The sequence below is a fragment of the Grampus griseus genome (genome assembly GCF_964374135.1).
Source record: "Grampus griseus genome assembly, chromosome: 8".
Classification (NCBI taxonomy): Eukaryota; Metazoa; Chordata; class Mammalia; order Artiodactyla; family Delphinidae; genus Grampus; species Grampus griseus.
The window spans coordinates 27885554-27893997 of NC_139002.1; the positions used below are offsets into that span (position 1 = coordinate 27885554).

An 8444-nucleotide genomic window follows, 5' to 3' on the forward strand; every position below is an offset into this window, starting at 1 on the left:
AAGCCCAGGGGCTTCTCTATTTCCCGTGTGACTTTGGTTTATAGAAAGCGTGATTTGGCATCATCTGAAATGCACATCTGACCAATGTAAAGAACCTTGCAAGTTTCCACAACATATGCCACAGACACAAACGCCTCTGAAGAATGCTGGTGCCCAGTAGTGATTGATGACCCAGCGATGAACCTACTTGGATCTCTCACATCAGAACATGGCACAATGGGTGCCTCCGAGGCAGGTCTTGAGGGAACTCTTTAGACAGAGCCTTCCTCCTGCCCCACAGCCAACCTCCCTCCCTGATCCCCTTGCCTCCCTAAGGTTTGACCCAACTCCTTCATCACCCACCCCTTTCCCCTTTTTACTTGACCATCCAGTTTCCATCAGACCCTCAGCGAGAAACAAAAATAATTCATGGTGCAAACTTGGGAGAAGCAGCTCACCTGGTAAAAAATAAGTCCCTTTGTACTTAAGAGGCCCCACCAAGTGCTGACTGCACGGAAGTCCCAGGAAGCTGAGTGGGGGGCAGCAGGGGATGGGGGGTGGGGGTGGGGCTAACTGCCCCTCCCCTACACAGGGTACTGGTTTTTGGTGCATGCGTAGATGGTGCTCAGCTGGCTTCTCCTCCGGATCCGCTCAGGCACTTTGGGGAGGATCTGGAAGGTCTGAGGCAGCAGCTCCAGACAGGCCTCACAGAACTTCTTGATTCACCAGCAGTAGATGATGGGGTTGAAGACAGACTTGAGGTAGCTGAGCTCTAGGACGCAGAGGCTGGTGGTGTAGAATGTGTGTCCGCAGTAGAACCTCCAGTTGAACACGGGACAGCAGGCTGTAGACAGAGTGTGGCAGCCAGCACAGCGAGAAGCCCACGAAGAGGATCAGGATGGTGGTGAAGGCCTTGGTTTTGAAGCTCAGGTCCAGGCTGACCTGCTGCTGCCGTTGGAGCCCCCGCAGGCCGGTGCAGGTTGGCAGCTGCAGGTCCAGGCTGTAGGACTTGTTGTGCACGTGCACGGCGTCCTTGCACACTGTGTGCAGTATGCCCAGGTAGGAGCTGAGCATCACGGCGAAGGTCGCGAAGAAGGCGGCCCCCACCAGCGTCAGCACTTAGGCGCGGCCGGCCAGCAACTCGGTGTAACCCAGCATGCATTGTGGTGCCCGCGCTGGCACCTCCACCTGCGGCCAGTCGCCCAGCAACAGGGTTGAGACACAGAAGTACAGAGCCCAGGACACGGCGGTGATCACCTTGGCCCTGCGGGGGTTCAGCCTTTCCTGACGCTGGACGATGATGAGGAAGTGGTCCACACTGATGATGAGTAGGATGGCCACGCCCTCCAGGACGAAGGACCAGTAGAGCGCAGCCGAGAGACTGCAGAAGGAGTCCCCGAAGTGCCAGGAAACAGTGATAAGGGTTACGACGGTGAAGGGCATGAAACACAAGGACAGTATGATGTACGAGAAGGCCAGCGTGGCCAGCAGCAGGGTGATGGTGGAGTGCATGGCCGGCCTCTGGTACACGATGATGCAGACCACGGTGTTGCTGAGGAACCCCACCACGATCATCAGCATCATGAGGACTGCCAGGGACATCCTGAGGGGCGCAGGTGAAGGGGGTGCCCGAGAGTCTGCCGCGTGGCTCCCTTTGGGCAGCAGGTATTCGTAGGTCTCAATGGACGAGCGGTTAGAGGCCATCATGGAGGAAGTCCTGGAGCTGGGGCAGAAAGGAGAGGAAGGGGCCTCAGCGCTTCAGGGGCTGCTGCATTCTTTCTGCTGGCTGCATTTTCCTCCCGGTTTTCTTGGATCTAGAGGGCGCTGCAAGGGCTGGGAGGAGCCTGCCTCTTTGGGAGCAACTGGCTGGGATTTGCGATTCATCACAGCCTCATCATCTCCGTGACAATGACTGTGTCCGCAGCTTTCTACTTGGACGCTCTCACTGGCCTGTTGCAAAGAAGCATGAAAGAGAAGGGGGTTAGACCTTCCAAGCATGGGTTGAATAGAGCAGTTTTTACCTTTTACAGGTATTTTAAACATCAGAGTGGAGCTGACTCACTTATTTACCACGTGGGGAAAAGGCTTGGTCTTCACAAATACGACGAGCCTTGTCATGTAACCCAGGAAACCTGATCAGACCTACCTTGTGGGGGACCAGAATTTGTAATCAACATTTCCATAATCAGCATGTATTTTATAACTTGAATTACAAACATCCTGATCCAGTGAAGCTTTGGCTGAGGCAACCCCCAGTAGAGAGCCAGCTCCATGAGGGCAGGGTTTTGTCTGTGTGGTTTGCTGTGTCCCCAGCAGAGAAGATGTTTAAAAGAAATTCTGTTGAATGAATAAATGGTAGTTGATGCCGCTGCTATTTGTTTAAGTGTGGAGTCACATGCAGTTTTAAAAAATAATCCAGCAAGATCCCATGTACCCTTCCCCCAATTTCCCTTAATGGTAACACTTTGGACAACTGTAGTGCTGCTAGAATGTTAGTTTTGGAAACACTGATGAAAAGGAAGACACTATCCCCCCAGATAAACTCTTTTAAAGGATGCTGTTGGGGCTTCCCTGGTGACGCAGTGGTTAAGAATCCGCCTGCCAATACAGGGGACGTGGGTTTGAGCCTTGGTCCAGGAAGATCCTACATGCTGCAGAGCAACGAAGCCCATGTGCCACAATTACTGAGCCCACGTGCCACAGCTACTGAAGCCCACACGCCTAGACCCCATGCTCCGCAACAAGAGAAGCCACCACAATGAAAAGCCTGCACACCACAATGAAGAGTAGCCCCTGTTCGCTTCAACTAGAGAGAAGCCTGCGCACAGCAAGGAAGATCAAACACAGACAAAAAAAAAAGAAAAAAAAGTTGCTTTGTCAGCACCAGTGTCCTCATGGTAGAACAAGCTTCCAAAAATGTCTGCCACTAGTGTTTATGTCTCCAGTGGGAGTCCTAGTAGCTTCTTGCCTCTCCAAGTCGTTCTCCAAGGTCAACTAATGGGTCTGACCCAGACTCCTTTCAAATTATTTCCTCTGTGCTGGGATTCAGAGCATGTGAGATTTTGTGCATGCCTTTTAAAAGCAGAGTGTCTGTGTCATATAGTCCTCTGTCTCTCCCACATGCAAGCCCCACTGTCTTTTTTTTTTTTTTTTTAATTTTTTTAACATCTTTATTGGGGTATAATTACTTTACAATGGTGTGTTAGTTTATGCTTTATAACAAAGTGAATCAGTTATACATATACATATGTTCCCATATCTCTTCCCTCTTGCGTCTCCCTCCCTCCCACCCTCCCTATCCCACCCCTCCAGGCTGTCACAAAGCACCGAGCCAATATCCCTGTGCCATGCGGCTGCTTCCCACTAGCTATCTACCTTACTACGTTTGTTAGTGTGTATATGTCCATGACTCTCTCTCGCCCCGTCACAGCTCACCCTTCCCCCTCCCCATAACCTCAAGTCCGTTCTCTAGGAGGTCTGCGTCTTTATTCCTGCCTTACCCCTAGGTTCTTCATGACATTTTTTTTTTCTTAAATTCCATATATATGTGTTAGCATACTGTATTTGTCTTTTTCTTTCTGACTTACTTCACTGTGTATGACAGACTCTAGGTCTATCCACCTCATTACAAATAGCTCAATTTCGTTTCTTTTTATGGCTGAGTAATATTCCATTGTATATATGTGCCACATCTTCTTTATCCATTCATCCGATGATGGGCACTTAGGTTGTTTCCATCTCCGGGCTATTGTAAATAGAGCTGCGATGAACATTTTGGTACATGACTCTTTTTGAATTTCGGTTTTCTCAGGGTATATGCCCAGTAGTGGGATTGCTGGGTCATATGGTAGTTCTATTTGTAGTTTTTTAAGGAACCTCCATACTGTTCTCCATAGTGGCTGAACCAATTCACATTCCCACCAGCAGTGCAAGAGGGTTCCCTTTTCTCCACACCCTCTCCAGCATTTATTGTTTCTAGATTTTTTGATAATGGCCATTCTGACTGGTGTGAGATGATATCTCATTGTAGTTTTGATTTGCATTTCTCTAATGATTAATGATGTTGAGCATTCTTTCATGTGTTTGTTGGCAGTCTGTATATCTTCTTTGGAGAAATGTCTATTTAGGTCTTCTGCCCATTTTTGGATTGGGTTGTTTGTTTTTTTGTTGTTGAGCTGCATGAGCTGCTTGTAAATTTTGGAGATTAATCCTTTGTTGGTTGCTTCATTTGCAAATATTTTCTCCCATTCTGAGGGTTGTCTTTTGGTCTTGTTTATGGTTTCCTTTGCTGTGCAAAAGCTTTGAAGTTTCATTAGGTCCCATTTGTTTATTTTTGTTTTTATTTGCATTACTCTAGGGGGTGGGTCAGAAAGAATCTTGCTGTGATTTATGTCATAGAGTGTTCTGCCTATGTTTTCCTCTAAGAGTTTGATAGTTTCTGGCCTTATATTTAGGTCTTTAATCCATTTTGAGCTTATTTTTGTGTATGGTGTTAGGGAGTGTTCTAATTTCATTCTTTTACATGTACCTGTCCAGTTTTCCCAGCACCACTTATTGAAGAGGCTGTCCTTTTTCCACTGTACATTCCTGCCACCTTTATCAAAGATAAGGTGTCCATATGTGCATGGGTTTATCTCTGGGCTTTCTATCCTGTTCCATTGATCTATCTTTCTGTTTTTGTGCCAGTACCATACCGTCTTGATAACTGTAGCTTTGTAGTATAGTCTGAAGTCAGGGAGCCTGATTCCTCCAGTTCCTTTTTTTGTTCTCAAGATTGCTTTGGCTATTCGGGGTCTTTTGTGTTTCCATACAAATTGCGAAATTTTTTGTTCTAGTTCTGTGAAAAATGCCAGTGGTAGTTTGATAGGGATTGCATTGAATCTATAGATTGCTTTGGGTAGTAGAGTCATTTTCACAATGTTGATTCTTCCAATCCAAGAACATGGTATATGTCTCCATCTATTTGTATCATCTTTAATTTCTTTCATCAGTGTCTTATAGTTTTCTGCATACAGGTCTTTTGTCTCCTTAGGTAGGTTTATTCCTAGATATTTTATTCTTTTTGTTGCAATGGTAAATGGGAGTGTTTTCTTGATTTCACTTTCAGATTTTTCATCATTAGTATATAGGAATGCCAGAGATTTCTGTGCATTAATTTTGTATCCTGCTACTTTACCAAATTCATTGATTAGCTCTAGTAGTTTTCTGGTAGCATCTTTAGGATTCTCTATGTATAGGATCATGTCATCTGCAAACAGTGACAGCTTTACTTCTTCTTTTCCGATTTGGATTCCTTTTATTTCCTTCTCTTCTCTGATTGCTGTGGCTAAAACTTCCAAAACTATGTTGAATAAGAGTGGTGAGAGTGGGCACCCTTGTCTTGTTCCTGATCTTAGTGGAAATGCTTTCAGTTTTTCACCATTGAGGATGATGTTTGCTGTGGGCTTGTCGTATATGGCCTTTATTATGTTGAGGAAAGTTCCCTCTATGCCTACTTTCTGCAGGGTTTTTATCATAAATGGGTGTTGAATTTTGTCAAAAGCTTTCTCTGCATCTATTGAGATGATCATATGGTTTTTCTCCTTCAATTTGTTAATATGGTTTATCACATTGATAGATTTGCGTATATTGAAGAATCCTTGCATTCCTGGAATAAACCCCACTTGATCATGGTGTATGATCCTTTTAATGTGCTGTTGGATTCTGTTTGCTAGTATTTTGTTGAGGATTTTTGCATCTATGTTCATCAGTGATATTGGTCTGTAGTTTTCTTTCTTTGTGACATCCTTGCCTGGTTTTGGTATCAAGGTGATGGTGGCCTCGTAGAATGAGTTTGGGAGTGTTCCTCCCTCTGCTATATTTTGGAAGAGTTTGAGAAGGATAGGTGTTAGCTCTTCTCTAAATGTTTGATAGAATTCGCCTGTGAAGCGCCCCACTGTCTTTTAAAGCCAAATGTTCTAGGGACTCTTCTTCCCTGTGCAGGAACCCTGGACTGGGGAGCCTGATGTGGGGTTGAGACTCACCATTCCTTGTGAAGAACCTCTGCAATTGTGATTCCTCTCATTTGAGCATTGCCTATCCAGGGGTGTGGGTCGTCTTCTCCCACACTTCTAGTTGTGGTTCCTCTTTTATATCTTTGGCTGCGGAAAATCTTTTCTGCTAGTCTCAGCTTGTTTTCATGGATAGTTGCTTTGTAAATACTTGTAATTTTGGTGTGCATCCATTGTAAGAAGGGAACATTTTCTTTCGCTTGGATTTTCAGTTGCTTGAAAAAATAATACAATATCATTTTTTTCTATAAAAATTGAGAAAAATCAAATGCATAGATATGTTCAACTTTAGAAAAGTAGGTATTTGGTAAAAGATACTTAATAATTGGTATATTACCCTCACACACACACACAAACATAATTTAACTCCATATGCATACTACATTTATTTTTCCATTCCTATTTATTTCATATAGATCACACATTTTGTAAACTAGCAGGGGCCATACCAAATGGCTCACTTTTTCTATTGCCCTATACATTTTCTGTACAAACCATCTAACTGTGATGTTGCTTATTTAATAATCTGAAATTCAATACTGGCAAAGCCAAGAATTTATGCTGATAATAAATCAATTTCTCTGAGGGGTGTGGAGTTGGGTTCTTGCTTTCCGTTCCTGGAAGGAAACATTTAAATACTGACAACTGTTACTTTAAACCCACCTTGGTATTACAGGGGCTTGAGTCTAACCTCCCTTTAAATGCATACAAGTTTTCAGAGAATTCAACCTAGGCATTCAAAAGGAAAGGAAAACTGGCTCAACTTTGTTCCATTTTCCTTCAGATAATGGATAGGAGAATGTGAAAGAGAAGCCATTTAGTCTTAAGTACACATTATATGGTATTTTCAAGGATGTAACAGTCCTTAGTTCTTGGGCAAAAAATCTTAAGTCTCAAGAGAAGTAAAACATTGACTTGTGAAGAGTTAGGAATTATATACACTAAAACCAAAACTTTTATTTATCTAGAAAGAAAGTTGACAAATACTATAACATAACACATGATCTTACAGATTTTGAAATTTTTAAATGTGGCATTACTATTAAATAAATCATGTGGAAAGCAACTATATTGACAACGATAGCAAAAATCTGTATTTTGTACATCCTGCTGACAGTTGATAGCATGACTGAATTGATCAAAATCTATTAATTATTTCTTTCAACCTTCAAAATCTCTCCTTGCTTAAAACTGATGAAATCACAACATCATTAATCCAAATAAGTGATTATAATTATCAAATTAATTATTCCTATACTATCAAGTTCTGGTTATTTTGATCAGTTTAAGTACTATGATCTGAAGACTGATTTCTGAATACTAAACATATATTTAGGGGCTTTTACTTTGATTTCTGGTAAAGCTTTGCATATTTGATAATAACAATGACAGATTACATTTGAATTTCAACCCAATACACTGATTTTATTGTTTCTGTATTTCAGATAGTCAAAAATCAATTACCTTGACAATAGTGCTTATTTCATATGTACAAAAAATATTTTAAGATTAGACAAGGAATTTTCTTTTTCTTCTTCTAATATTAATATTATTACTACTACTACTACTTAGGACTGGCTTGCCTCACCTATATAGAGAGTAAAGGAATAGTTTATTATAAGACCATCTGGTGTCAATATGAATGAATTGAAATTAACAGATAGATAACCCTCTTCATTTTTAAAGAAAAGTGTTATTTCTCAAGTGTTAGTGTGATTATATTTTCTGTCTTCCAAGACTTCACAAAATGAATTGCTGCTGAAATTTCTATGACATTCGTCCTTTTCTTAAGAAGAAGAAGCCTATATCAGTCAGGACAGCTGATTTGGTTGGATCCCATTTCCACCACGGAGAGGGGGAAGCTTTTTACTGAGGCATTGTGCTGTGTTACATATAACAAAACTCTGAGAGAGTTGCCTATACCCCATTTCTTCTCCTTCCATTCACTTTTGAACCCACTTCAATTAGGTTTTCATGCCCATTCTTCTATTTGTTATTCTCAAAGTAACAAATAACTTGCACATTGCTAAATACATTAACCAATTCCCAGTCCTCAGTGTATTTGATCAACAGTGTGTTAATCAATCTAATTCTTTTTAAAATTTTTATTTTATATTGGAGTATAGTTAACTAACAATATTGTGTTAGTTGCAGGTGTACAGCAAAGTGATTCAGTTATACATATATATGTACATATTCTTTTTCAAATTATTTTCACATTTAGGTTATTACAGAGTATTTAGCAGACTTCCCTGTGCTATACAGTGGGTCCTTCCTGGTTATCTATTTTAAATACAGCAGTGTGTATATGTCAATCCCAAACTCCCAATCTATCCCTCTCCCCTAGCTTTCCCCTCTGGTAACCATAAATTCATCCTCTAAGTCTGTGAGTCTGTTTGTTTTGTAAATCAGTTC

At 42.0% G+C, this 8444-nt stretch overlaps 1 pseudogene across 1 annotated transcript; it reads right to left on the reverse strand.

Moving 5' to 3' along the window:
- Positions 1 to 563: 563 nt before the first annotated feature.
- On the reverse strand, positions 564 to 1863 carry LOC309826852 (putative G-protein coupled receptor 45; annotated as a pseudogene). Its single transcript has one exon. The product of its transcript is annotated as a putative G-protein coupled receptor 45 (transcript).
- Between the last annotated feature and the right edge of the window lie 6581 nt (positions 1864 to 8444).